Here is a 16,977-nt window from a genome sequence, read left to right on the forward strand (position 1 = left end):
TTATCCCTGTCCTTATAGTGAGAGGAAGGACCCCCTGGGTCCAGAGATCTGTTTGTCGATAAGACACCCAACTGCATTTAGCCACTGGAGAATTGGCAAATGGAAGAGTAGAGCTCCTTTTCTTTTTTGCTGGAGAGGAACAGTGATTACTGACACATGGGTTCATATGTGATGTACTGTCTGAGTCCAACTTAAATAATTTGAACAGGAAGTTTCCTTCTTCTAGATTAATAATAGCACCTTACATAAATTGCACCCCTACTCTGTGCCATATATTGCACTAAGTGTATTACCTATGGTTTTCTACTTGATCTTACTAATTACCACTATCATCATCATTTACTGAGAACATACAGTGTGCCTTGCCCTCTAATGGGCTTTTTATATAGTTAATTTCAATTCATCCCCAATACAAAGTCATAGTCAGCATTATTCTCCACCTTTTATCAATAAGAAAACTGAAGGTCAGAAGTCTTAAATATTTACAGTGGCAGAGCAGTATATTTTATTCCAAGACCAACGTTCTGACAATCTAGAACAGAGTTATGAACATAAAGAGACAAAAATTAGAAACAAAAATAAGCAATATGTCTATATTTACATTGTCTATAGCCAAATAGATTTATTGTCTTTTTGTATGTTGTGCTGGTTTGAAGCTAATATATACTCCAGAAAAGCCATGTCCTTTAATCCCCATACAGTACTGCTGGGTTGAATTTTTTTGTTTTTTCCATGGATATATGTCTCCACCCATTTAAGGTGGGGTTGCTTAGTGGAGTCTTTTTAGAGGAAACCATTTGGGAAAAAGCTTTAGAGCAACAAAGCCACCAGAACTGACAGAGTCAACAGAATGGACAGAGCCCCTGGGAAGTCATGGAAGAGAAAGCTAACAGGACTCACCATGTGCCTTTCCAGCTGAGAGAGAAACCCTGGACATCATAGGCCTTCTTGAACCAAGGTATCTTTTCCTGGATGCCTTCGATTGGATATTTTCATAGCCTTGCCTTAATTACATATGTTCATGGCCTTAGAACCATACACTTGCAACTTACTTAATTCCCCCTTTAAAAAGACATTCTGTTTCTGGTATTCTGCATTCCAGCAGCTTACAAACTAGAAGAGATGCACTAGTGAACAATAGCATTCCACATCTAAAAACAACAGAATAATGAGCCTGCATAAAATGTAGTAAACTTTTAACCACACTGTTTTCCCACTTCAGGGTCAAAATGTCCTGTTTTGTGCCTCTCTTTTTCTCCGTAGTCGAACATGGGTATATGACAAGAGCAGGCAGACGGTACAAGCGATTCATCCCATTATGTTGTTCATGCCATTACTGAACATTTTTTCATTATTTTAGACAAGTGGATAAACAAGAGCTTACCTAAACTCTGTGAGTTGGTTTTTAAGAAAAAATTTGGCCCAGTTGTCTAGTTAAGCATACACTGGCCTATCTGTTGCTTTGAGGACATTTTGTGGACTTAATTCATTAGCTCACTGGTTGCATCCCTGGCTGCTTGCATCTGCATCGGCTAAGGGAGTGTATTCTGCAATGAGTGACAATCTAGTTACCCGAAGGCTTTTAAGGAGAATTCAGAAGAGAGAATTTCTCCCTCTGCTTCAGCAAGTCAGGCTCTCCTGGGGAGTTCTTTGAGGAACTTCATTGGATCTGCCAACTTGCACCTGCCCTGCAGATTTTGGACACCTTTGTCCCCATAGTTGCATGATACACTTTTATAAATCTCATATTTATAGATAGCTCCTGTTGGTTCTGTTTCTCTAGAGCATCCTGATTAACATACTACTGAAGTACAGTAGACCATTAGTAGACCAGAAAATAGAGTTTCCTGTTGCTTGAAAGGTTAATATTAATTGTAGTGAGATGAGTTCCCCAGAGATGCAAGTGTTTCACTGTGGAATACCCTAGTTCTAGTTCAGGTTCTGGATTCTTTCTGTCAATATTTTCATAAATTCAAGAATCAAACAACAGATTAAAAAATTAATGGAAGCATGAGCCTTAGGATCACAATTCTAAAACCAGCTTATCTTTTATTGTGGTGCAGGAAAAAAAAATCTATGCTTAGCAAAACTCATTACTCTGAGAGCTTAGTTCAATTCACTATTCAAATATTTAATTCCAAGGATTATTAGCACTTTGAACTCTTTCTGTAGTAGTTTGTAAAAAATAAAGAAAAAAACTGTTGCTGGGAGATTGCTTTGGAAAAATCAGTAAATTAGAGTTGAAATAAATGAAAGTAAAATAGCCATTCCTTATTTGAGAAAAAAAATCACAAGGAACTAATCTACTCCTTTCTTTGTGAGTGAAGGAGACAGAAAAATGCTTTGAAGATTTGAAGTAACATCGTTTCAGGGGTTGATATCTTTCAAAAACACTAATTGCATCTTTCCTTATTTCTGCTCTTGAGATAGTAGGACAAATGAGATATTACAGCAAAAGTTGGGAAAGTGAGATGCTGAGTTGTGTTCATATCTTCCTTCCAGGCAGTTACTTCAATGTGCTGACAGAGAAAAGTAAAAAAAAGAAAATATTTTAGCAAGTTGAAAAAATATAGGATCTAAAAATTGTTACCAAAAGATAAATGATAAACCAAAGAAATTAGACACAGGCCTCCCACTGTTATACGTCTCTATCAACTAAACAAATATTAAATGAATGCATAGTATTAGATATTTAGCGCAAATAATCTTTCAGATCATTAGTAACATTCCTTACCCTTAGTTAACATTCATTTTTTCCCCTAAGTTTTCAGTTTTTCCAAAACTTGACCTCAAAAAAAAGCATTGTTTATATGTATTTATTTGCAATTACAGTATATATGAAAGGCCTACGGTGTAGTGCCTAAGAATGAGGGCTTTAGAGACAATTGGGTCTGCATCCCAGCTCTGCCACTAAGTAGTTTTGTGATCTTGGGCGAGTGATGTCACATGCCTTTGTCCAAGCTTTCACATCTGTAAAATGGATTAAAATTAGAAGCTACTTCCTGGAGTATTTAAAGTAATTTTGAAGGATAAAATTGGGCAATATGGTGGCCTTAAATTGGAGTATATGGACAGTCTTGAGGGAATCAGTCTCCAGACCCTGAGCTCCCCCTGTGTTCTCCAACCTGTGTCTGGAGGAGTGGATCATGTCAGAGGCACTAGGCTGCTTTTCCTCTCTCTTTTCACAATTGTTCTTTTCTACATTCTAAAATAAGGCACATCTCTTACCTATGCAGAATCCTCCAGGGCCAAAAAGAGAGATCTATGTAATAGTAATATAAGTGTTGAGATAGTGAATGACTCTAATGAATAAAATTATTTTTGCAAGTTTGGTGATTTCCAGTTCTTTGCTTTCAACAAAATTGAAGGAGGGCCTAATTGAGTTCTTAGCCTCTCCTTTGTCCCTGCTCACAATTTTGTTTTGAATTTATATGTAGGTTTAAAAAAATTGAGTATAGTGGGCATCAACTTGCTTTATGAGCTAGTAGTCTCAAACCTGCCAAGATTCAAAAGGGAGAAACACAGACCACACCTTTTGATGGAGAGCTATTAATGTCACATTGTAAAAGAGCATTTGGAAAGAGCTTGGACTATATTATTGCAATCATTTTTGGAAAAAAAAAGACGAAGTACTTTACATTATGAAGGGGAAAATGATGTAATTTTAAAGTTGCAAGCAGTTTTTGTTTCTGTAAGTGAGAAAACTTGGATTTACTTTTGAGCGCAGGTGTTTTAGGAAAGAAATTTAAACATTTTAAGGGAATTTCTTTAAGGTAAGTAAATATACCATTCTGAAATGAACAGATAAGACATAACAGGGAGTGAAATTACTCTGCAATTATGAGTAAAAGCTTTTCTTACTTTGAAATGGAGTCACATTTCGGTAGATTATTTCAGCCTGTAAACCTCCCATTTTCTCTTTTTGGAAACTTTGGTAGAGTCCTTGTATTGAATTCTGGTAAGGACAGTTATGCTAAAGGGCACTCCTATTTGGGGGAACTAAGTCTAAATATGGTATATGCATATATGGTATACATTAGGTCCAATTAACATTATATCATCAGTATAATACACCGTTGTGATATCTTGTGAGAGGGAAAAATGATCAAGGTCCCCGTGAACAAAATTATGCTACAATGCTGGAGAGCTGACATACCTCTGGGGTAGGACAGGGAAGGTATACTGCTGGTCTTGTCAGCTGAATGCAAACTGTTTCTGATAGTCCTTACTAACAGCTATTAGGTCAATTTGTATATAAATGACAATTTATTTTGTAGATCACAAAATTTGAATGCCGTCAATTTTGTATGGCTCAATCTTCTATATTTGTCTCAAGATTTGACCAATTCTTTAACCAAGGAAAATTGGAACTTAGTTTCAGAACTATACTGCTTATGTTTAGAGTTTGTTGAATACATACAATTATGTGTGATTGGATGATATTTTTCTTTTTTTTTTTTTTTTATTTTTTACATGGGCAGGCACCGGGAATCGAACCCGATTCCCGGTCCTCTGGCATGGCAGGCAGCATTCTTGCCTGTTGAGCCACCATGGCCCGCCCTGGATGATATTTTTGAGATACTGAAAGATGCTGATGTTTTTTTTCTCCCTTTCTCTTTATGCTCTTCCCTCATAAAAGCAAAAACGATTGTCCCTTGCTCTTTGATTCAAAGAAAGGCTGTGAAGGGATCATGTAGCAGAAGAAATCACATTTTCTTGGTTTTGATTCAAAAGGCCTAAAGCCTTTCAATGTGGCTCTGGCTAAACATTCAGTTTCTTGAATGTTTCAACGAACATTCCTTCTTGCCATTGAGTCTTAATAAAAATTCTTGCCTTGGACATAATAATCTCATATCCTAGTCCTTTGCCTAGATAATCCTTATTCATCACTGAGATCCTAGCTGATTTCTCAGGGAATTTTTTAAAACTTGTAGGTTTAGTCAAATCCCCTTTTGTGTATCTCATTGTATTCTGTACTTATTTATATCAACCTAGAAATTTCAATTAAATAATCTTTTAGTTCAGCGATTATTTGTTTTACGTCCATCTTTTGCACTAGAATAGGTGTCTGCAAACTATAGCCTATGGGCCAAATCCATCTTGCTGCCTATTTTTATAAATAAAGTTTTATTGGAATGATCTTGCCCCTATAATTGCATATTATCCACAGCTCCTTTTATACTACAACAGCAGAGTTAAGCAGTAGGGAAGAGACCAGATGGCCTGCAAAGCCAGAAATATTTCCTATATGGCACTTTATAGTGTTTGCCAATGCTGGACCTAGAATTTAAACACTTTTGATAGGGGACTTCTCTTTCTATACTCATGGGCCCATGCGTGCATTGAGCATGTGCACACACACACACACACACACACACACACACATTCAGCTGTCATTTCCAAATATATAAGGGTTAGAAGATTGAGAATGAACAGAAATATTTCTGATATGGAATTCTGAAAATATGCAAAACGCTTGTGCACTCTTTTTTTAATCGTGTCATGTCAATCTAGCTCAAATGCAATTGACAGTAGGAAGTTTCTCTGCTCTCAGTCCTCCGTCTTCATTTCCAATTCTCCCAAGCCTTCGTCTTCTATCCTCCTTGCTCTGTTAGTCAATGAATTTTATTAATGAAGAGTTGGGGGGAGTTGCAGGTTCTTTGGAGCCCCGAAACCAAAGTGTCTAGGAATGCTTTCCCAGAAAGGAGTTGAAGATGGAATCAGAATCAAAATGAAAAGACACATATACATATATGTATATGTGTACATTGTACATATTGTCAGGGTCCGGCCAGGAAAACAGAAACCAGAGGCCCGTTTAAGTTTGAAAAAAGAGAACTGAATACCAAGAAGAAACTGCCAAGGTAGAGAGAGTGAGGAGAAAAATAACCCGGTTTCTTCTTTCCTACCTACTCTCCCACTGGCCAAACGTAGTAGGGAGCAAGTTACTAGAAAGCCTGGAGACTGCAGCCAATAGGGTCAGCCTGCTCGAGATGAGACCGCAGCCGCAGAAGGGTAAGGAAATGTACCAAGGACAAATGCATTATTTAATGGGATACACAGGAGAAGATCAATAAATATTAAATTCCCATTTCTTCCAGTTTCTGGTATTGGTTAATTAAATTGAATTCTTTATGTTACCACCACGATACATAAAGAAAAGTGCTTTTGTAACATATTCCAGGACCTTGATTAGGTAAAAAACTTTCTAAGAATACGGGAAGCTTTCATGCTTGAAATTTCTTGAAACTAGCCTCACTTTGAAGACAGTCGAGTTAAGTCAAGTTAAATCAATGGTCATTCTCTTGTGTTTAATACATTTATTTAATGGTATCATACCTGCATTTACTTAATACTTTCTCAGTGTCTCTCACTTTTCTTCTGCTTGGGTTTCCAAAGATTCTTTCTTTCCATCCCTCAATCCCACCCACAAAAAATGATCGTTTACCATTTATCCATTTCTTCTCATTATGTTGCTCCCCCGTTTCACACATACATGGGCAAATACCAAGTTTTGGGGTGATACCAATTACTCCCCCCTTTTTCCTTTTGCATTCTGGACAAATTTAAAAATAGATCAAGAAGTGAAGCAAGGACTAAAATATCAGTAAAAGCTAGCTTTAAGAGCACATCTGGAACTTGAAGGTAAAACATGCTTCTTACTTTTTTCCCACAGTATTTAATTCACCATGTAGTCACAGGCAGAGAGGACGGATAATTACAGACTAGGGTCCTGCATGCAATTATCTTTTCTCTGCTTTTTGCTGATTAGGTAGAACCTTCTTCTGAGAAGCACAATATAAAAAAAAGTATACTGTTGTACACTGAATTTTAATGAATAACCTTAGTTTAACTCTCACTGATAAAGTACTGGAATCTGGATTAGGAATGTTAAATAACTGTGATTCAAGATATTTGAAAATGCTTTCTTGAAAGAAAGTGTAAGTAACAAAACAACAGCACAGGAAATCTATTTTAAAGGTCTAAAAATCCTCTACTTTTAGATCTGATCTAAAAATGAAAGTGCCCACTAGATGGCAGCAACAAATTAAATCATTAAAAAACTAGTATCGTTGCGTAAGAGGCGGGGAAGGAGAGGTCCTGCTAGTAACTTGGTTTTAAGGAACTAAGAATTTAAACAGAAACCACAACTTGCAAAATAACTGCACCCTGAAGGATGCCCTGACTGAGAAGTAGATTGGTGCATGATGGTGAGCATATGATCGAATGCTGTGCTGCTACAAAAAGGAACGAAGTCTTGAGGCATGCAATGATGTAAATGAAACTGTGGGACATTTGGTGAAGCAAAATAAGCCACAAATGAAAAAACAATTATGGTATGGTCTCCTTTAGAAAATGCTTATAAGAAAACAGGGGTCTAGATTGTAAGCTTTTATAGTAGATGCATTTAGTCCAGAGTGGTAATTATTATTTCTGGCTTTCAAGAGGCTGTTTTATATAAATAACCTAGTATTTAGAGATAAGAACAAAGCTGATTAGGCTGAGGTTAAAGTAATTCAGAACATAGGGGTAATGAAAACATTGCCTATATTTTAGAACAACACATACTCTTTGAGACCAAAGGAGGGAAGGTTTATTTGGTCTGAACCTAAATTTTCTGTAGCACATAATCTAACTCAACAATTGAAACACAGGGAGCCCAGAATAAGAAACAGGTCCCTTAATCCTGTATAGTTTAATGTAATGCCTAGATACATTCTAGAGTATATTAAGCAGATAATCAAAAAGTATAGGCAAAGTCCTTTGAGGGATGGGAGAAAAAATATGGAACTATTAAATTTTACCATCAGGGAATTTCCTGATACTGTGTCAAACTTTAGGGACACCCAGATCAATAGGCCAAGCCCTTGATCTTGAGGCTTACTCTTGTGAAGTTTATGTAGGTAGCAGAGAAGCTTAGACTACCTATAGGCATGCCTAAGATTTACTCCTGGAGGATCTCTTTTGTTGCTCAGATGTGGCCTCACTCTCTCTAAGCCCAACTCTGAAAATGAAATCTTACCTTCCCCTCCCCCCACCCCCCACATGAGATATAACATCCAGAGGTGAAAGTTTCCCTGGTGGCATGGGAGATGACTCCCAGGGATGAGTCCGGCCCTGGCCCCATGAGATCAACAGTTCCATCCTGATGAAAGGGGAAAAGAAATGTAATTAATAAAGTAGCAGTGGCAGAGAGAGTTCAAATAGAATCGAGAAGTTACTCGAGGTTGCTCTTAAAGAAGCTTCAGTTAGACACTGTAACCAATCATACTCTGCCAAGCCCTAACCAGGACCATTCCAGCCAATCCTAAAGAACACCTAGGGCAATATATAAGATTCCACAAGGGTTCCATGCACTAGAGTAATTTACAGAAATCTAAAATCTCCCGATGGGTCCCTGGACTAGATAACTCCACAACCTAGAGGTCCCAGCCTCTCCAGAACATCAGACAGTTCTACCTCCCTATCCCATGTTATTGACAGCCTCTTTCAACATGAAAAAGTTAGAATGGCCATAGCCCAAATACCCCTAAAGAGAGGGACAGAAAGATCAAAGGTGATGGTGGAGTTATACAGAGAAGGTCGGATTTAACAAATGAATATGAATGCTGAATCACTAAATTGATATCTCTTTTAGTCTCCAGTACGTTAGAATAGCTAGAAGTAAAAACCTAAAATTGTGGAATTGTAACCCATGCCTAACTCTGAAATATGTTCTACATCTAATTGTGGTACTGTGCTTTGAAATTTATTGCTTTTGTGTATTTATGCTATTTTTCACAAAAAAGAAAAAAAAGTTGATTGGAATGTTAAAAAAATATTTATGCCTTCTAGCCTCCTACATTCTGGAACAATTAGAAGGAAAAATCTGAGAGGATCATATGGTAGCCCATGACAAACCCTGGGAACTGTCTTTTAACTATGTGTTGATGAGTGCTTTGAAATTGCTTTTTTTCTTTCTTTGCTTTGGATATATGTTATATTATACAATAAAAAAGTTAAAAATATAACTGCATCATGACTGCTAAGTCAGATAAACTGTATCAGCCAAATATTGGTTACGGATTATTCATATTGATTTGCTAAAGCCAAACTCAAATTTTAACACTTTAAAATACATGGAAACTTTAACACTGGTTCCATGTATTTTAAGGCAATGCCACAGACAAACGGATCTAAAATTAACTCTCCAGTCCTATGTATCCTGAAAATACAATCTTGACTGTGACAGAACCTGAACTAATGTACAAAATCTGACCAATTACTGCCAAGACCACCTGTGACTAACTCTAGCCCCCTAAACTTTTAAGTACTCTCCCCTAACGCCCTCTGATGGTGGGCATTCTCCTTGCTGCAGTGGGATTGCTGAGGCATTCCTGGTGCTATTGACGAAGGAGTTTTTATCTGTCAAAGAGACATTTCCTATTTTCAGAACTGAAGATGTTATTTTAAAATTTTCTTATAATAATAAAATAGATTTATTTCAGATAACTGAAATGTCAGTGGAGGAGAAAAGCAGGCCGTTAAATATGCATACACGTTTATTTTATAACGTTTTACTTGTTTTCAAAACTTTAACATATAAGCTTGTTAATCTTCATCAATCATTCTGCACAGCTTTAAAGCAGAAGTTGTTTTTAAGGTGTATTTTCTCTAACAAAGAAAATCTTCTTCATCTGTAGTGTCTCTCATTTCATTCAATTGTTGTATATTATTCCATTTATTGACCTCCTAAACTATTTTTCAGAATCTCTTCCAATCCACACAAGTGTGTTACACACAGAATTTCTAGGCTTCACGATCTGATGAGTACAAACAACTTGGTGCTTATTTGAACATCACACATCTTACTTGTAGGACCTTCACTCTGGCTCTAAGATCTCTCTTAGCTCTTTCTGTGTGTGCCCTGTTTCCACAAAGATGTCAATCAGGTAGTCACTATTGGGCTCTACAATTTTGTTCCTGTCTTTTCCAGCTCCTTCCCCACTCAGAGTAGTTTGTTGTCTGAAACGCTGCATCAGGAAGCCTTATGACTCACTGTCATAGCTTTTAACTTGTTTTCTAAGAGTCTTACCAAGCCTTGTCTCTCACAGTAAACACAGAGTTAGGCTGATATCTTATGGCAAACAGTATTACTTACTCAAATTCTACCAATTCATTAGAGAAATATCAAATCTTACTCTCTCTATAGAAGGCATTCTGGTGATTTTTTCCCCTCAATTGAGTCAATTTCTACCTATTGATTGAGGCTCTAATTTTTAGAGGCACTTTTTAATATAAAGATTCATGATTTTAATAATTTGAAAAATATCTGTCTTTGTTTAAGTGCCTCCTATGCCAGGAGCTGTGCCAGATCCTTTTTTTTAAAAGCAGTTTTATTGAGATATATTTGCACACTATGCTAGATACTTAATGTATCAATTTTAATCACCACAATAATCTTTCATTATTATTATCCTCATTTTACAGACGAAGAAACTAAGGTGCAGAATGTTTTAAAGATTTATCCCAAATCGCATAATAACTAAACAGAGGAGCTGACTCCAAATTCTATGTTTTATTCACTTTATACTTGACACCTCCTTCATGCCAACCACCTTTATTTTCTCCTGGGTTTTAAAAATAATAAATATTTCATTTATTCTCAGGTAAGACTTCTAATCTCAATAAACTAAGCTCAACCAGAGACTCACAAAGAAGCAAAAAATAGGACTAAATAAAATAAAATTAAAAAGCCTGTAATCACACAATGGATGGAGGCAGCCTTAGGGTACAAGGACTGAAGAATGGAAGGGGAAACCGTGCTGCACGTACACAAGGGACTACTGAATCAGTCGCAAGAAGGAATGAAGTTGTGAGGCTTGCAACTAAGTGAATGAAACATGTTGACTGAAATGTCAAAAACAAAAAGACAAGTATTATCATGTCTCATTCATATGGACTAACTATAATATAAAAACTGAAGTCGAGAGCATGGGTTACCAGGTTGGGGCCTATTGTCAAGGGTCCTAGATTATAAATAAGCTCTTATAGCAGTCACATATATTCAGGAGTTGTAACTGTTATTTCTGAATTCTGAGATACTGAGCTATTTGTGTATAACCTGGTCATTCCTAGAAACTTCAGGTATTTATGTGACATCTGGACTCAAAGCTTGAGCTCTGACACTAAAGAAAGTCAGCAGCACCCCATACAGCAACTATTTAAAAAGATGAAAAGTGATCAGACTTCAACTAGACATATGAATGAAGTTGATCTGGGTAGAACTAATGTAGTACAAATTACAGGGTAAAGAATGATATCTTCCATATTTTAAAATTTCAACTTCTGTGTGAGGCCAAGAGGAGAGATGTTTATTTGGTGCAAAATTTATATTTTGTGTAATACATTATCTAATTTAGCTTGTATGGTCAGTTTAGTTGCATGCCAAAAATACATGAAATCTCTAATGGGGCATGAGATTTTGTTGGTTTTCTCAGGTTAGTGTGATGCCCTGATACATCCCAGAGTAATTTGGACAGTGAATAAAGAAGTATTTGCAAAGTCCCTTGATGGTCAAGGATAAAAGGAAGAAATATTCAACTTCCTCATTTGGAGAATTCTTGATATTCTTGCAAGCAATGGGGACAACCAAATAAATAGGCTGTGTCCTCGATCTTGGGGTCTGACCCTATGAAACTTATTCCTATAGAAGATAGGCTAAGCCTACTTATAATTATGCCTAAGAGTCAGCCCCAGAGAACCTCTTTTGTCATTCAGATGTGGCCTTTCTCTCTAAGCCTACTTGGCAGGTGAACTCACTGCCCTCCGCTCTACATGGGACATGACTCTCAGGCATGTAAATCTCCCTGGCAATGTGGGACCTGACTCCCTGGATGAGTCAGGACCCAGCATCATGGGATTGAGAAAGCCTTCTTGACCAAGAAGGGGAAGAGAGAAATGAGACAAAATGAAGTTTCAGTGGCTGAGAGATTTCAAACAGAGTGGAGAGTTAATCCTGAAGGTTGTTCTTGTGTATTATATAGGTATCCCTTTCTAGTTTATGGTGTATTGGCGTGGTTGGAGGGAAGTACCTGAAACTGTAGCTTGATTCTTGAAGATGATTGTATAATGAAAACTTTTACAGTGGATCTGATACTGCTTTTATCCAGGGTATGGTAAAATATATGGGTAAAGTATATGTATAAAAAATTAATAAAAGGGGGGATAAAGGGTAAAATAAATTGGGTGGATTGAAATATCAATGTGAGGGAAAGGTAAGGGGTATGAGATATATGAGCTTTTTCTTTTTTCTTTTTATTTCCTTTTCTGGAGTGATGCAAATGTTCTAAAAATGATCGTGGAGAAGAATATATAACTATGTGATGATATTGTGAGATATTGACTGTACAGCATGTAGGAACTCTATGTGTGTGAAAATTTGCCAGTAAAATATATATAAGGAAAAAAAAGATTATGATCATTAAGAGAAAAAAGATGGACATTCCCATAGTTAGTATATTTAGCAATGGATTGTAGTTCCTTTCAGCATAGAAACTGCAGATCTTATATTTTGTAGACTGTGTAATATGTTTGCGTATTTATAGAAGTCAAAATGTATTGACTACATAGTTATGGGAATCATATTAGACACTCTGGCTAAAAGTCACTACTGTCAATCAAAGAGGAAACAACGATTATTTACCAAGGAAGCCAAGCAAAGAAGGACCATTTACTAAAGGAGAAAACAGCTCTGTGGTTCTTAATAGTTGAGGGTCATCCCTGTATTAAACCAGATTACATTAATGTTACTTCCAAAATGTTACTCACCTGATTTTATTTATTTGCTGAAAAAGGCTATCTTACTTAACTTCAGTAGTTTACTTTAGTGAGTGGGTCTTCCTTCAGATTTAGAATTTTTAGCTGGAATAAATGTCATATGGGTGATATTGAACAGCACCTCATAAATATTCGTAGATGAATTCAAGCTGGCTTCTAAATATCTTAAACTCCTGGGTTGCTAAACTTATCAGGGAATATTCTGTTAGCTATATTTCAATGCCTATAGTACAATTACATGCCATAATCACTTGGTAGCTTCTAGAAAATTGTGAAATGATTTTAATATCCATACTTTTCTAAATTCAAAAACATTTTTTTTCATATCTGGTATTTCCTAAATTGGTGGCATTTTAAAAAACTCTTCTCTACATTTTCTATGAAAACTTATAAACTTAATCAGTGCTCTGTCTTTCAGGAAAATACCCTACATGCTAAGATGTTCATTTCAGTCAGAGCACAAATTGGAATCAACCTATAAATAACTATCAATATGGGAGTGGTTAAATGTATAGCAGTGTATTCATACAATGGACTTGTGTACCGACTTTGTACTTTCATAGAAAGATAGTCTACTTGAATTGTTAAGTGTTAACTTTACTAACTAAGGTTAAACTTTCGAGACAAATAAGATTAATTATTTTTTATTAAATAATTGGAGTACATTTTTTTTACCTGATAGCAGTGCCCTCCATTATGTAATAAAAATCTTACTAGACACTTCTCCACTTGAATAGCTGCTAAAATTAAAAATCACAATTAAGTCATTTAATTTGGGCTTAAAATGATATTTATAATAAAGATGGAAAAACAATCATTTACAGCAAAATAAAAAAGAACACCTATGCATCAGTTAAATAATTCATAACAATCAAAGCAATTGTTATTAATTCTGTGAATTAAACAAATTCTAGTCCTAAAAATAACTTACATACTGATTTATTTTAGAAGTGAAAAGGAACATCTGCAATTGTATTGTTCATTATGGTAATCATCAGAAATATGTGGTTTGAAACGTGACTAGTACAAATTAAGAAGTGCTGCAAGTATAAAATATGCACTAAGTATGGAAAACTTAGTAAGGAAAAAAGAATGCAAAATATCTCATTAATAATTAATGTTTTAGAATATTAATTGCATGTTGAAATGATACTACTTTAGACATATTGGGTTAAATAAAATTTGTTATTAAATTAATTTCATCTGCTGCTTTTTACTTTTTTATTGTGGCTGCTAGAAAATTTACAGTTACATTTGTGGCTTATATTATATTTCTGTTTGACAACATTGCCCTGTAAATTAGGTTTCTCATACATAAAAACTTCATAGGTCTCTTCTCTGCTTGAAACTAAATAAAAAAGGTAGTGAAGGACTACTTATTACTTCTTTCTGTTAGTCCTTTGGACTTACTTTTTCTTCTTTTCTATTCTCTTTTTATTTTATTCATTCCAACAATGACAAAAAAGTCAAATTCACATAAGCACAGATACCGCTAGGACTTCGCCTTTCAATCAGGATGATTTCTCTTACCTGAAGTGCTGCTGCCCTGACCTTCCAGCTCATGCTGTCTCTTCCAGGGGCAAGGCCATGTCATTTTATCACTGCCACCTGCTTCCATTAGCAATTCCCACCTTTATTTTCTGAAGGGACACATAATTATTTTCTCCCATCAGTGGATATTAAAAACATGATTGAAGGCCTATGCTGTTCTTTCCTGCATAAATGGTCACGCAGATGTTCTTCAAAGCAAATAAAATGTCAATAAGGGACAAACGTGAGTCAGAAGGGACATAATCTATGTCAGGCTCCTTGATGAGGCGCTAGTGCAACTCAAGTGACCAGTGCTGTTTAGAATCTAGAAATTGGCAGATATTAAAATGTAAAGTGATATTTGTAGAATCATAACTTGGATATTTCTGGATAAAAATGGTTGTTATATACATCCTTCTGGTCATAAAATTTTATTTGACCTCTTTGTAATTTTCCCAGGATAAACCAATCGAAGGACAATATTCCTCTGGTTTTAACTTCAACCCAGTCATGTGCTTCTTTAGAGATTTTTGTAACTATTACTAGAAGTTTTCAGGGGTTGTAGTCATTGGCTTCTCAGCCATTGTGTAGCATCCACCAATTAATTAAACAAATATTAATTAAATGCTTCAAAATGTTAAATGCTGCACCCTCAAGATGCTTTCAACTTTTTGCAAATATACACACACAACAATACACAAAAGTGAATTGATACAAAATGTTTGTTTCAATAGAGATATGCACGGTCAAAGTGAAATGGTAGCGTGAAATCTCTGGGGTGTCACAATGAACTGAATATTGCTAGAATAAGATGATCAAGGAGGCCATAATGAAGTCAGGCAAGCAGCAGCCAGGGCATGAAGAGCCCTGCAGATTTAATCCCCCAGATCACAGGTCTTCAAACAATTTTTGAACTATGGATTCCTATTTCAAATCAAACATTCAATAGCATGTTGGTGTAAAAAACATATAGGTAGATTGCCAGTCTGGTTGCAATACTGGAAATCCTCCTCTGTTGTTGGGCCTTAACAATGCTCAGGTGAAGGAGAAATTGAAGAGGACTACTACACTTTCAACTGAGTGGATGTTGATGCTTTTCATGGAGTCAAGGAATGCAAAAATATTACCTTTTATATTCCTCTTCTTTAGCTCTAGAGTTATTGTCTGCTGGGAAAACCTCCATTGAAGGTATTTTAGAGCCTTTAATGGAATAGATCTGCTGCAAAATCCCTCTCCTCAACACTTTTAAGCTGCAATGTGACCTCCTTCCAAATATCTGGCCCAAACTTATGGTAAGGCATGAGGATGCTATTCCGATTGTTTCATCAACACTACACTCCAAAAATGCAATCCAAAGGGGAGTAATATTCTTTCCTCTCTGTGATACTACACTATTTCAGAGATTTCCAGTGCCTTGAACAGAGTTTAGTGAAAAGGCTCCTTTAGCATTTGCTCACATTCCACCCTCACTGGGATACAATACTGTGGGGAAGGAGGAGATGGCAGGGCATGGTCTGAGTCAGATTCCTGCTCTCTGACCCTGAGTTATTTTCCTTGGACTGATTAGGTTGCAGTTTTCCAGGAGGCTTCTTTATTATTTGAATGAATAAATTTTTAGTGGAATCTTAAAATGGAGCTTCTAAGATACATTCAGAACCCAGAGTGTATACGCCTTAAATTGAGGCTAGTGCATTTGTGACCGCTGCATTTTATGGAATAGTTGAATACACAAACAACTGTTTTTTCAGTATCCAATGGTTGAATAAGCATTTACTTTGAAATTAGATCCCAAGCTTCTTACCTTGGCACTACCTACATGTAAGGCTGGGCAATTCTAAGCTGTGGGAGCTGATCCTGTCCATTATAGGATGGTAAGCCACATCCCTCGCTCCAACCCGGAGTTCTACTAGTGTCAGTGGGATCCCCTCACCATGAGTTGTGATAAACCAAAAATTGATCTAGACGTTGTCAAATGTGCCCTGGTAAAGGGGCACACAATTGCCTCTGGATGCAACCACAGTGTCAGACCAAAACTAGAATTCTAGTTCCCTCCTACAATGGGCTTAACTTTAGTGAGTCACAGTGAGCTGTCTGGAAATGTTGCAGATATTTAGTGTAATGACTGATAAAAGAATAGATATGCAGCAAATTGCAGTTCTCTTCCTTTGCTTCTGCTTACTTTTTACTTTTTGCCAATTTGACAAGTATGCTAGGTCCTAGAAATGGAAATGTACTAACAAAAATGGTTTACTTTCCAGGATCTCAATGTGGTTAATAATGAGATTATTTTAAACTAGAAGTAAATTCAGGCAGCAAACATAGGAGAAAAGCAATGCAGTTATTTTGTTAACATTTTCTTTTTCCTTTTTAAATTTAATGTGCTTTTTATTTTTAAATTTAAAATTTACACATTTTATAGTTTGTGATTCATTTACATTTTTTTTTGTCCTTTCTGACTTTCACAACAACCCTATGAGATAGGTAGAGTACGGAAGACCCTCATTTTATAAATAAGGACCCAGGTTGAGAGTTTGTGTGGCTTTTCAAAGATATTTGATCAATAAGTGCAGATTTTGAAGTGCATCTCTAATTCCAAATATGGGATCTTTTCCATTTTGTAATAACTAC

The 16,977-nt window shown here is 36.1% G+C and overlaps 1 long non-coding RNA gene across 1 annotated transcript in view; it reads right to left on the reverse strand.

Annotated features, from left to right (window-relative positions):
- Positions 1–2,064: 2,064 nt before the first annotated feature.
- LOC143665540 (uncharacterized) overlaps positions 2,065–16,977 on the reverse strand; it is a 40,404-nt gene continuing 25,491 nt past the window's right edge. Inside the window, exon 3 of the long non-coding RNA XR_013167046.1 lies at positions 2,065–2,519. This is a non-coding gene — a long non-coding RNA (uncharacterized LOC143665540). The remainder of the gene's footprint in view (positions 2,520–16,977) is intronic.

The sequence above is a fragment of the Tamandua tetradactyla genome, chromosome 21 (assembly GCF_023851605.1).
Source record: "Tamandua tetradactyla isolate mTamTet1 chromosome 21, mTamTet1.pri, whole genome shotgun sequence".
Taxonomy (NCBI): domain Eukaryota; kingdom Metazoa; phylum Chordata; class Mammalia; order Pilosa; family Myrmecophagidae; genus Tamandua; species Tamandua tetradactyla.